This window comes from Ochotona princeps, chromosome Y (genome assembly GCF_030435755.1).
Source record: "Ochotona princeps isolate mOchPri1 chromosome Y, mOchPri1.hap1, whole genome shotgun sequence".
Classification (NCBI taxonomy): domain Eukaryota; kingdom Metazoa; phylum Chordata; class Mammalia; order Lagomorpha; family Ochotonidae; genus Ochotona; species Ochotona princeps.
In genome coordinates this window covers 8,736,359-8,750,574 of record NC_080866.1, presented here as the reverse complement: position 1 = coordinate 8,750,574, position 14,216 = coordinate 8,736,359, and the positions used below count along the sequence as shown (strand labels likewise).

Here is a 14,216-nt window from a genome sequence, read left to right as displayed (position 1 = left end):
TTCACACTTAAAATATATGCGACATCCACAGCTAGGCTAAGCCAAAGGCTGAAATCAGGATTCCATTTACATTTCTCAGGCAGGTGACAGACATCTAGACTCAGGAGCCATCACTTGCTGCCTCCCAGTATGTGTTAGTAGATATGTTGAAGCGGGATCAGAGAGAAACTAATATCCCTTCACAAAAGGACATCCTCCCTTCCAGTCCAAGTGCATGTCCTCTCTTGTTAATAATTGGTTGTAGGATGTTAACGCACAGTATTACTCTATGCATTATGCTCCACTTGGCATGACTCAACACTGTGTGGGAATATGACAAAGCATCTATAGAAAATGTGAAATGACATATGTGTCTCCAAGGCCAGGTCTGGCATCGGTAAAGCATCACCCACAATCCTAGAATTTCATTTGGGACATGATTGGAGTCTTGGTGCTCCTCTTCTGGTCAAGCTTCCTGCTAATGTGACAGAATAGTGGAAGATAGCCAATGTGCTCTGGCACCTACACACATGAAGGGAACATCATAACAGCCTACTCCTGGCTTTTGTAGCGATTTCGGGCTGAATCAGCAGATGAGAGACCTACTTTCCTCTATCCTACCCCAGCCTGTCTATTCCTTCCCACTCTCCCTTTTTCCTTACCTACCTTATTCTTCCTCCTCCCTTTCCAGTCCCCACGTTACTCTTTCTAATAAAAATAAATGGCTTTAAATTATACACAGATTCAAAAATGTATGGCAGCATAAAATAAAAAGCTTTCAGCTCCATTTCCAATGACATTATTTTTCTATACTCTTACACAGATATGCCATAGTTGGTGCATCTGCTCACCCACTGACAAACCCTAGAATTGTGTCCATCTTTTTGTTGCAGTGGATAGGGATTTTCTATGGATATGCATGCACATGGTTGAGTATAGCAAGCAACTCAGCAAGCACTGTATAACACAATTTAGCAAGTTCTCAGAAAAGAGTGATCTCATCACCCACAAACATTGTAATCATCTTAGTTTGAGCACACAGCATGGTATTTATACACTGAGAAAACTGCATGAGAATGTGTTTCTCAGGAAGTAAGCATTCTCACGAAGCAAGCAGTTACTGTATTGGGTTAGACCTGATTTGGTAATTATGTAGATTAAAAACAGCTGGAAAACAAGGATATATCTTTTTTAAAGACAGTTTATTGGAAAATCAAATATACAGAGAGACGCAGAAGCAGGGGAGAAGATCATCGGTTCACTGATTCACTCAATAAGCAGCTGCAATATCTGGAGCTAAAGCAACCCGAAGCAAGCAGACAGGAGCTTCTTCCAGGTCTCCCCCTTAGATATAGGGTCCCATGTCTTAAATGCCTTACCATGCTACAAGCAGGGAGCTGGGTGAGAAGCAGGGCCACTGGGATTACAAATGGTGCCCAAATGGGCTCCCAGTGTAGGTCAGAGATGAATTTCTGGTGATTTCCAGCAATAGTAAGCATAAATATTAAGGCAAGAAAAAAAACAAGAAAATTAAACCTAATGTACTTGTAAGGCCCCATGATACTAGGAAAAGGGGAGGGAGAACAGAAATCTACATCACCCTAGAAGATGTGAGGCAGACGGGAAATATAACCTATCAGGATCAGAACTGGTAACTCATAGACAACAGATTCGAATTAGCATTAGACAATAGTAAATATACAAAGGCATATGGGGGAATCAGGAGTAATACTAACAACCTCTTAACAGGAGGTCATATGCATAGAGCAGGGGGGACCTCAGAGTGGTCAGGCGGACAGGAGGAGGCTTTTATACCAACCCTTAATACTCCCAGATACTCACCAAGGACTATCAGTACCAAGGAGCACCGAGGACTACATCCCTACTGCCAAGGAGACCATGAGGAAATGGAGTGCCTTCGGAGACCAAGAACTCTGAGGTCAACCACACCCATTTGGATCTACCACATGGGATGGAATAAGCCCAAGTCCTGCCTTGCAGGATCCAAGGTCATCGGAACAACAACCAGGAACCCTGAGTGGTCCGCAGACACAGAAGAACAGTAAGCTTTCTTCGGGACTAGGGAGAGGAGCTTTCTCTGGTCCTTGCCTGCTTCCAACTTTGGGTCCCCACCCTCTCTCGTAATAACCATCAGGAGGGCTCCAGAAACCACTCAAAACAAACACACAAACAAACCAACAAACCAAACTAGAATAGATAGACAGAGAACAACAAGGAAAGCTTAGAAACAGACAGGAAACGGTTAGCATGGATGCACTTATAACTCACTGGGTGGGACACAAAGATTGGTTACTCCTCACTAGGGTATGGAATATTTCTCTGCACACCCCTGCTAAACATGCTCACCTAAACTGTTGACATGTATCCAGTTAGAATTATAGAGTTAGACCACCTGAAAAACAGCCAGGTTCGGCGAAAATCATGCTTCGATGCTATAAACTGCTAAAGACTAAAATTAATGTAGGCATGAGACAGCTGAATAGCAATCTAAGCTATTTTAAGGTGTATAGAACACAGTTGAATGTAAACCAAAATTGAAATGTCTATGAAGAAGTCACAGGATTTGGTTGAGAACCTGCATTTTCCTAGTAACATATTGATTAATCAATACCATGTCAATTAATGCCATAATGTTGTAAATGTTGTAAATATTATGTTGGGGCTTTTAATTGATTGGGATGATACTCTGCCAGCTCTACCTTCAGACCAGAGATGGTCTCACCAAGAAACCATGGAACTTACCAGGACAATAAGAAGCTGGAATTTATGATTGGTCAAAACCTCCAATGAAAGAATCTCAACTGAATTTAAACTATGGAAATGCAACAAGGTGGAGCAATCCACTGTGGGGGGAGGGTTTGGGGAGGGGCGGGGGGAAATCCCAGTGCATTAAAAAAAATAAAGAACATAATGCAATGTAATTAATTTAAAAAGGAAATGCAATAAAATGTTTTTAAAATATTAGCATTTGTTATATTTCTCTATGCTCATTGTGACATTTAATACATCTCTTGAATTTAATTTTTCTCTTCTGCTAAACACTTTGTGGTTATTCAAGGCAAAGTCATTCAAATTTGTATCTTTCTCTAAGTTGACATTATTTTTTCTGTCACTAATACTTTATCTACCCCTTTGGCTATACATTCAAGTATTAAATATATGTATTTCCTGTTTTGATTCTGTACTTAAAGTTCTCCCTTATTTTGGTTCATTGTTTTGTCATTTTTCTCCTAGCAATACAATTTCATTTCTTTATCATTTTCATTTTTAATGAATTGATTCATCAGGTTTAGCAAAGGTACACATTCACTACAACACAGACCTGGCAATGTGATATTAACAACAGAAAATAGACTCCACAACTCACAGGTACAATCATAATGCTATAACTAATGGCTTAGGACTTGAAAATGAGACCAATACCACTGCCACAGGGATACAAGTGAGAGCTATCACCGCACACTCCTAGGAAGTAACACATGCACAGTCTCCAGAATTCAAGGAAACAAGATACATCTAATCCCAAGGTTCAAAGGGAAAGTTCCTACTTCAGAGCCCTGCCTCCAATAAAATAATTAACACATTTCCCCTAGCCTTTCAGAAAGCAGTACACATGGAGAGCTGCTGAACACCAAAGAATACGTATTAGTTCAGATGCTGACATCTCAGAAAATAGCACACATATACATCCTGAACTCCCAGGAACCATCACACACATAGACACTGGCACACCAGAAACAGCCCACATGTGCTTCAGCATACCCAGGACACAATACACAACATGGATTTCAACTTTTCAGGACACAGTTGCTTCTGCCTGGAGTTGAGCTATTGAAAACAAGTGTGGATTTGGTTCCAGAAAGGCCCAGCATAAATGCAGCATCCTGAAGTTGAAGCTTGACTTGAGCTTGACTCTTGGAGGTCTTATTATTCCCTGAGGAGGATACAGATGTGCTGTGCATAGGGCCAGGACTTGGGTGCGAGTCAACTCAGCTCCACCCAAACCAACAGGACCCAAGGCTGAGGTAACCATGACTGATAGTCATGGCTCCTTCCTCTGCCCTGCACCATCAGTTTCTAGATTGCCAACCAGCACTACTACTTTCATCACAGCATCAGAGAGCCAGTACCATACAGAACATTAACTTTCCATGCTGGCATTTTCTGTAATCCCAGACGTGTCACAGGAGGGGACAACAATGGTTAACAGCACTTGGGAGAACAAAAATAATAGACCAGAGCCCAGGCCGTGGCATTGTAGTGAGACTCCTTTCAACTTTTCCTGTGTCACAGGCTCCTTCACCCTGAGCACCTAACAATCTCCTCAGGGTGATAGAGTATGGGTTCTTTGCAGTTGAAAGACCATGTCTACTAGCCTGAGAGAGCCCTTTGCCCTCAAACCTGGTGTGCTGCAATAACCCCCACCCAGCATGTCACCAATCACAGAGTTGCCCTTTGAATAAAGCCCAGGGCCAGTCCTAAACTGCCCAACTTGAGAGATCCCAAGCCTCATTCACACAAATGCTCAGCCTCAAATAATGCATACACTTACCCCGGATTCAGTAACCTCAAAGTAGCAAAGGCACATACTCTTCAGTCAGGCTCATAAGCTTCCCATCTTACTCTCCAACCCTGTTTCACCTGAGACCGCAAACTTTATCCACCTGTGGGGAAGCCCATCATTCTTCAGCACAAACCTGAAGGTCTGCAAGTTGAATGCTTGGCCCCCTCCCCACACCCAAGAAACCCTGAATTCCAGTATTCCATTAACTGCCTTTCTGCCCCGCATTCTGGTTTCCAAGACGATGCACCTCTCTTTGTTGAGACAGCAGATGTCCAGAGCTGTAGGAATTCAGTGAGTGCAGAGCCTGCCTGTTGATCACTATCCTGCTGGTGCCACAGCCCATGGCTGGGTTCCTGGTTTTCAGACCTAGCTCACAGCAAGCCTGTGCATCTTCCCTCTCTCAGAATTCTTGCCTGATGACAGACTCAGAGGAGTTGGAGTGGGATACCAGAATCACATGTGTCAAGTTTCCTGCCAAAGCAAGCTTGGACACACCCAGCTTCAGCACTGGGAAATCTGGAGGTGAGAACCTCGGGCACATTGCTGTGTTAGTAAGGTTGGCACAGGAGTTTCAGGACAGATGTTTAGCATTGGCAGAGTAGACAACTGCATCGAGACCAGAGGACATGGCTGATACCTTGTTCTTCCATGGCCACTGTGATGACACAGCAACCTCTCCTGTCTTCTAACATTCCAAGATGCCTTCCAAAAATTTTCCATGTAGTTCTCCAGAGAATAGTGTGCAAAGATTGGCAAGTCAGAGAAGATCTACTTTCAAAAATGAAGTGGAAATATAGCACGCAAGTCACACAGACCTATGCAGCATCAGTCCATTGTGTCTGTGTGTTTCCTCTCCCCTTGTCCCACCTGTTCAGGGATGAATATGGATAAGGATGTTTGTGTTCTGGATATGCAGACCTCTCACCTGTTTCAATACTCTCAGTCCATCCTGGGAGTGCTATGAATTGCTTTGCCTTCCATTTTTCCTTCTAGCTGTATTGCCTAAAGGGAAGATTTTGCTTTAATCTAACACTGAGAGCCCCCTCTACTGGCTTTCTTATGAGTGCTGGCACTCACAGCCCCTGGACAACACTGATGCTTTTGAGAATACAGACGTAGTCAAGAAAGTGAGGGCCAGGAGAAATAAGCAGCAACTGAAAACCATTCTTGGCATCAAACTCAGCAATATTTGATTAACACCATTTACTATCTTGAAAACAGTGCCCATTGGAGGCTGCTGGCATAAGATCCTGGACAGCAACTGTGCTATTAATTGGACAAAAAGTGGAAAATGTATGAACAGTAACAGTTACCATGAACTTACTAATTCAAGACGGAAGTACATCCAAGTTTGTACATAAGTGTTTGTGTATGTTGTTCAATGTCTGAGAAAGGGAGTGAAAAAGAGACAGAGAGATCTACCCATTTATTCACTCCCTAGTCTGTGCAGATGAACCTGGTCAACATTAGAGACCGGAAGCTTTCATTTGGGTAGAAGAATCCCAAATATTATGGCCATTACTTCCTGCTTCCCCAATTGCACCACTTGGTGATGAAGTGAAAGTGACAGGTGGAACTAAAACCAGTGCTCAAGAATGGGGTTGCTGATGTTGTAGACAACCTAAGCTGCTGTCCAACAATTCAATGGAAGTGTTGACTTTCTTTCTTTCTGATGACTATGATAAATTTTTTTTGTTACCTCTCACAGGTTGTTAATGGAATTTTCAGGGTTTTTCATGTGTAAGCTCATGCCAAATGTAAATGGAGACATGTTGCTTCATTTCCAAATTGGAGAAGCTATTTCCTCACCTCATTGCTCTGTCTAGGAAAAGTTTCAGATCAAATAGTAGTAGCAAGTATGTAGAAACCAATCCTTGTTTCTGATCTTAGAGAAAAAATTTTCAACTTCTAAAAACTAAGTATGCAATTAACTACAGATTTTTCCATATGATTTTTATTTTCTTTTCAAGGAAATTTCCTTCTATTCCTAAATTGTTCATCAGTTACATTCTGAAAATAAAATTACTTTATTTAATTGAACACAATAGACATAAGTAAGAGGTGAGGTGGAAATGAGGATTTTTTTTTTTTTGCTTTTTTTGATCTGTTTTAAAGAAAAAAATCTTCAACACATACACATACATCTTAGTGATAGTTCAAAGATATTTTCATGCCACATCTGGATCACAGGTAGAATCACTACTCTCTGTTCCATAATGCTTTTCTGGTAAGAGTTTGCAAAGTTTTGAAATATTTATCAATGCTTTCTTGTCACCTTCTAGTCAAACCTCATCGCATGACCTGCAAAAAAAAAAAAAAAAAAAAAACAAACAAAAAACCACAGCAGACAGCAGAAGGTGAGTACCTCTTAAAACCCATTCACTAAAAGAAAATAATAATAAATCAATAAGTAATAATCCTCTTAAGTCCCTCACAAGTAAGAGAAGAAAGGACACCATATACTATTAACTGTCTTCTTCCTGTCATGATCTTTCATAGTAGCTAACATGACCATGAACCTTAAACAAGACAAGCCAAATAATCACTACTTCTTGTGTTGTTTTCACAGTATTTCACACTTTGTTTGTACGATTTATCATCAACACACACAGTTAAACCTTCCAACAACCCTATGAATCAGCTACTGAAAAACATTCATTTAAACGTTGAGGAACGTGAGGTATAGTACTGTTAAGTGTTTGAGATAAGAGTTGGTGTCTGCATCTTCATAAGGAATTTATTTAGAGCAGAGAAAGTCTCCAAGGGTCTAGTGGCTAAATCCTCACCTTGCACACTCCGAGGTCCCATGTGGAAGCCAGTTCATTTCCCAGCTGTTCCACTTCCCATCCAGTTCCCTGCTGATGGCCTGAGAAAGCAGTGGAGGATGGCCCAAAGCCTTAGGACCATGGCACCACGTGGGAGACCTGGAGGAGGCTCCTGGTTCTGGGCTCCAGATCAGCCTGGCTCTGACTGTAGCTGTCACTTGGGAATGATCCAGTGGATTGATAATATTTTTCTCTCTCTTTCCCTCTGGAAATGTTCCTTACAAAGAAACATAAAATCTTACTGGAGAGAGAGAGAGAGGACCTCCAAGCCTGAAGACTCCAGGCTTTAATGCTGAGAATGTATCAAACAGACAGTAACTTAAACTTCCCTCTGTGTTCACTCATACATTAAGCAGAATTTTATCTTAAACTCCTGACCTCATTTTTGTAGGACAAAACAAAATCCTCTTTCTCTGGGTACTAAGTATGCAGGCTTTCCAATGTTTGCAATTATTTTTGTTTCCTGTTGCTTCTACAATACAATGTAACCTTTGAGTTTCCAGTTGATTACAAATACTTCTCCAAAATTTTGGCAGGGTTTGCGTCATGAAGAACTTCCCCAAATTTTCTGGAAAATTGATTCAACATTTTCTGATAAAACAGAAAAGCAAGTCCATGGAATTCTAAAGAGATATATATATATATACATATATCTCTTTAGAATTCCATGGACTTGCTTTTCTCAGAATTCATATATATATATGTATATATATATATACATATGAATATATACATATATATATATACATATGAATTCTGAGAACTCAGATCTGAGTTCTGAATTCTGAGTTCTTAAGTATGTTTTCTGACTTCTGAGTTCTGAATTCTGAGTCCTGAATTTTGAATTGTGAATTCCGAGTTGTAAATTCCGATTTCCAAAAGCTGAGTTCTGAGTGGTGAATGCTGACATTTATGTTCTGAGTTCACAGTTCTGAATTTTGAGCTCTGATTTCCGAATTCTGAATGCTGAAATGTGAAATCTGACTTTGAGTTCTGAGCTCTGAGTTCTGTATATTGCGTTCTGCATTCGGAGTTCTGAGTTCAAAATTCTGAGTTCAAAATTGTGAAATCTGAATCGCAGTTCTGAATTAGTGATTGGTAACTATGACTTTTGAACATATTCAGTTCTGCAGTCTGAGTTCTGAAATGAAACTGAATTCTGAATTCTGAATTCTGAATTCTGAGTTCTGAGTTCTGAGTTCTGAATTCTGAATTTTGAGTGCAGAAATCTGAGCTCTGAATTTTGAGTTCTGAATTGTGAGTTCTGAAATTTCAGTCCTTAGTTCTGAGTTATGAATTTTCAGTTGTGAAATCAGTGTTCTGATTTCAAGGGTTGGAAATTCTGAGTTCTGAACACTGAGTTCAGCATTCTGAGTCCTGTATTCTGACTTCTGAGTCCCAATTTCTGAATTCTGAATCTGAGTTCTGATTTCAGGATTGGTAACTCTGAATTTTGAATATATTCAGTTGTGCAATCTGAGTTCTGAATTCTGAACTTGTATATATTTGCTATATATATCATTAGTATGATATATGTATGTATGACTTGGGATTAATGTATAAAAACATGGTAAACTGGTAGCAGTATTATAAAAATATTACTAAATGCACATCGATGAGTATGTAATATCTCAAAATGAACTTTAGCTACATAGTATGCCAATTTACAGGTCAACAAGAGTAGCTGTGGAGAAGTATCTAACAGTACACCTGGGTTCAAGCCAATTGATATAGGCACCAGATTATCCAGTCCCCAAATCAAATATGCTCAGGGTATTATGATTTTCAGCTTTTATCACCATCTTACTTTTTGAACAATCATCTGATTTCACCTCTTCCTAACCTCATGTATGCCACCAAATTCTGTTGTATTTCATCCTGTCTGTGCTTTCCTATATTTTCCCTTCATGGTACACAGGTTGATAAGACATACTTTCTTAAAGAAGCCCTACTGACACGCTTTCACAAATATTGTTCTCCAGATTATCTTTCTAAATGTTCTCCCCTTTTCCACTTTTATTTGTGCAGAGGAAATTGAAAACCATCTGGAGACAAACAGCCTCAAATGATGTGATCTATCCCCAAATACACTAGAAACATAGACACTGCTTTTCCCTTCAGTATTCAATCACCTCACATAGTTCCCATGTTTGCTGATACACTGAAGAATGCCATGTACCTGAAAACACTTTGCAATCCCAAAGGACAACTGGACTGAACAGTGAGTTTAAAAAAAAATGTTACTTTCTCATTAAATGGAAAGTCCAGCAGGCCTTTACATAATGAAATCAGTACGAAGAAATCATCAGGAACAGCAAATTTACTAAACACCACTGGCTCAAAGAAGGGCCGGAAAGCAGTGTTCCATCCTAAGGAATCAAACAGCTCAGGACAGCACTATACACAAAAACTTGGTAAGAAAATAATTTCAGTAGTTGTCTCTCTAGGCCCACTTGGAAGCCTAAGAGGGGTGAGGCTTGATGAGGATGATCAAGCTGTTAGGGATGCAATTGCATGCTTGGGTCACACTCAACACAAAACAAATAGAGCCTCTAGAAACATGATTATATTTTAAGCTCTTTGGGGATGATCTAAAAAAAAAAAAAAGTGGGATCAGGTTACTTAGCCTATATGCAAACACTTCATGGAGAGGAAGTCAGTTGTCCTAGGAGTGAAGATGCCAGTTAATATGCCTGTTTCCCATGGCAGAGTGCCTGGGTTCCAGAACTGACCCTATCTCTGACTCTAGCAAATTGTTGATATACAAATTAGTAACACTTAGTGAGGAGATAAGTGATTGAGGTCTTACAACTCTCTGGGAAAACTGAATAAAGCTATCTGATCTGAGACTGATTTGGGTGCTATCCAGGTTACTCAAGGAGTGAAGCTCTCCACCTCTCTCTGCCTTCTGTATGCTCTGATACTCTCAACTGCTGTGTCAATCTCTAGATGTGTCTTTCTTTGCCTTTTAAGTAAACAGATGTTCAAACTTCAGGGGAAATGAATTAAAACCAGAGATTGTAATGGAAAACAAATCTCCATGCAGTTTTTCCTTGTCTTGAAAGCCCTTTATTTTATTTGAAACATTAAACCCCAAAGAACTGATAACTTCACTGACTTAGTCTCTCCATCTCAGAACTCAGAAGAAAGGATGAGAATGAAGAATTTCAGATGTACAACTTGAAAGGAAGAAAGGGTCAGACATACAAAGAGTTCAGTGAGACTGAGGATGATGACTACCTGTGTAAATGACCCTTTGGCACATCCACAAAGAAAAATCCCATAGTCTGAATTGAAATTCCACTTGTAATTTGGTCTTACATCATTCTGTCTTCTGGTAACTTAGGGTGCAAGACTGAGACTGAGTGATGTGAGCACTTGGCTGCTTCTGATGCACTCTATAGCCAGTAACGTTTGGTATACTTTCCTAATCGCGTCCACTCTCATCTCCAAATGTGAGAAGTGTCAGATGTGCTTCCTGAAGAGCTGTGCTGCTCATGGACCACCCCTCCCCGTGTTTCTAAAGGACAATCCGGTGGATAAGGGACATCCTAGTCGTGCTCTCCTCAGTGTGCCCACTGGACTACGAATTGGCCCATCGAGCATTCCGGAGGCTGGGCTTGGAGTATTTAATGAAGCATCTGATCTGCCTTTGGGGCTGCACTTTGGTCCTTTTGAGGGCAAGATCACAGAAGTGGAAGAGGAAGCCGACAGTAGATACAGCTGGCAGGTAAGAAGCACATCCCTTTCCAGTCTGATGATTTTCACCTGCCTAGCATGAGACTGGTTCATGTGTCCTTCTACACATTATGGCATGAGTTGAGCCAACATGATCAGCCAGGCTGTAAAGATTAGCATAGGGCTCGGCGTTGTGGCCTTGTGGCTAAAGTCCTCATTTTGAACCTGCTGGGATCAAAACTGGGCACTCTTTCTAATCCCAGCAGTTCCAGTTCCCATCCAGCTCCCTGCTTGTGGCCTAGGATAGCAGTTGAGGATGGCCTGTGCCTTGGCACCCTGCATCTACATGGAAGACCCCAAAGAGTTTCCTGTACCCTGCTTCGGATCTGCACTTTACCGGCTGTTGTGGTTACTTGGGGGAGTGACTCATCAGATGGTAGATCTTTGTCTCTCTCTGTCTCGTCCTCTCTGTACATCTGACTTAGTAATAAAAATAAATAATTCCAAAAATAAATAAATATTAGCATAGAGAAGATCACTGGACTGTTAAAAATAAAGCAGTGGCAATCTCCTCTATGGGCTTCTACTGTAGGGAAATAAACCAGAATAAATGTGTACCAACACTATGTAAAGTCTCAACATGTCTTGGACTCATGTAATGTCACAGAACATGATGATAGAGTTGTTAATAATTCTGCTGATCTACCCCCATTTCAGAAATATATTAACCTATTTTTTTGAAACTCAGATAGCCAAGGGCATGAGCAGCCATGAGTACATGGATGGAAAGGATACTTCTATTGCCAACTGGATGAGGTAAGAGCCATGGCATGTTACAACTACAGAGGATATTTCTCTCCAAGACAAGATCACTTTCCTTTCTCCTTTACTTTCCTCAGTGACTTTTACATTATATGTCCTTTTTCATGTTTATTCTAATGACCTGTGGATGTCATGACCAGTTTCTCAAAGCACATTCTATATAAGTACTATTTTTTATTCATTAATTACATTGCATTATGTGACACAGTTTCATAGGTACTTGGATTCTCCCCACCACTCCCAAACCCTCCCACCATTGTGGATTCCTCTAAGTTTTTGCATAACCACAGTTCAAGTTAAGTTGAGATTCCTCCACTGCAAGCATATACCAAATATACAGTGCCGCATCTTATTGTCCAGTCAAGTTCAACTACTTCTTAGGCATACCCTCTCTGGGCAGAAGGCAGAGCCAGCAGAGTACCATCCCAATCAATTAAAAGCCAGAGAACTTGAGCATTTTTTTGTATGTTTATTTTCCATTTGGGTTTGTTCTTTTGTGAAGTGTCTGCCCATTTCCTATGCCCATTTCTAGAGTGGCTTGTTTGTTTTGACATTTTGGTTGTTTTGTAGCTCTTTGTCTATTCTGTCACCTATGTAGTGCGTGAATATATTCTCCCATTCTGTGGGTTACTTTGTTATTTTGTTGATTATTTCCCTTGCTGTACAGAAGCTTCTTAGTTTGATGAGATCCCATTTGTTTTTTCTGGTCTTGATTGCTATTGCCTTTGTTGTGCTTTTTAGGAAGTCGGGACCTACCCCTCGATCTTGCAGAGTATTTCCAACCTTTTCCTCCAAAGGTTTGAAGGTTTCTGGATGTAGGTTTAGATCTGTTATCCATTTAGATTTGATCTTAGTGTATGGTGAGAGCGTACAGTGAGAGCTTGACTTGTTTCCTATTTAGATTCCTCTGATTTATTTGTCTTATGGCCTCAGCGAGTACCTCTAGGACTATGTTGAATAGTATTGGAGGAAGAGGACAACCCTGTCTTGTTGCAGATCTCAGTGGGAAGGGATCCTGTTTTTCTCCATTCAGTATGATGCTGGCGTTGGGTTTTACATATATTGCTCTGATTATTTTGTGGATTTTTCCATCTATGCCTACCTCGGTTCGGGTTTTTAGCAGGAAGTGGTGTTGGATTTTGTCTAAAGCTTTTTCTGCGTCTATTGATACGGTCATGTGATTCTTGTGTTTCAGTTTTTCGATGTGGTATATCACATTGATGGATTTCTATATGTTGAACAATCTCTGCATTCCAGGGATGAATTCTACCTAATCTGGATGAATGATCTGTCCAATGTGTTTTTGATTTCTATTTTCTAGGAATTTGATGAGAATCTTAGCGTCATTATTCATCAAAGAGATAGGTCTGAAGTTTCCTTTCTCTGTTGGTTCTCTATGTGTTTTTGGGATTAAAGTGTTGTTGGCTTCATAGCACATTCTATATAAATACTATTTCTTTTATCATAATATAAATCACTATGCTTAATAAATAGAGCACAAACATGGGCCTTGTGGAATCTAGGTCAACTGGGGCCATTAGACACACTCTTTCTCTAATTACAATTGATTAAGCTTCATGGCAGTCAAGGTGGGAGTAAGGTGGGCTTGAGTTTTGAGGATGACTAGTGAGGAAGGAAGGAAGAAAGCATGCTTATCACAATGAACACTGTAACTACAACTTGTACCTGGGAGTTCACTGATCTCATGAGCGAGGTATATGTTTGCAGGGAGAGCTCTTGCAGAATTGGGATTCAAGCAGGGTGGAGGCTATTACAGAACACATGAGATTTAAACATGACAGAGCATGCAAACTCAGGATTTATCTCCACCCCAGGTATGCGAACTGTGCCCGCAATGATGAGGAGCAGAATTTGGTGGCCTTCCAGTAGCACAGTCAGATATTTTGCTGCACCTGCCAGGTCATCAAAGCAGGCTGTGAGCTGCTACTATGATATGGGGATGAGTATGGCCAGAAGCTGGGTATCAAGGGAAGCAATGAGAAGAAAAAGAAGGGAAGAAAAAGGAAGAGCTCACAACAGTGAGAGGTAAGTAGCACTGTTGTGTTGAAATAAGCAAAGGAGTCCCCTTGGGAATATTTGTGATTCAACTCTAAGGAGTCAAATGTATTGTAAGTGCTGCCAAAGTTCAATTCAAATGTGATTTCCATTTAGCAAAAACAAAGACTTACTTATCAAATAAAAGGAAGAGTTATAGAGAGACTCAAGCACAGAGATAGAGAGAGATAGAAAGGAGAGATCACCACCTACTGTTTTATTCCCCAAAAGCTGCACTAGGGCATAGTATGGCATCCTATGGCTAAAGTCCT

The 14,216-nt window shown here is 40.6% G+C and overlaps 1 pseudogene; it reads left to right on the top strand.

Annotated features, from left to right (window-relative positions):
• Positions 1-13,902, top strand: part of LOC131478709 (histone-lysine N-methyltransferase PRDM7-like) — a 102,422-nt pseudogene extending 88,520 nt beyond the window's left edge.
• The last annotated feature ends 314 nt before the right edge of the window (positions 13,903-14,216 follow it).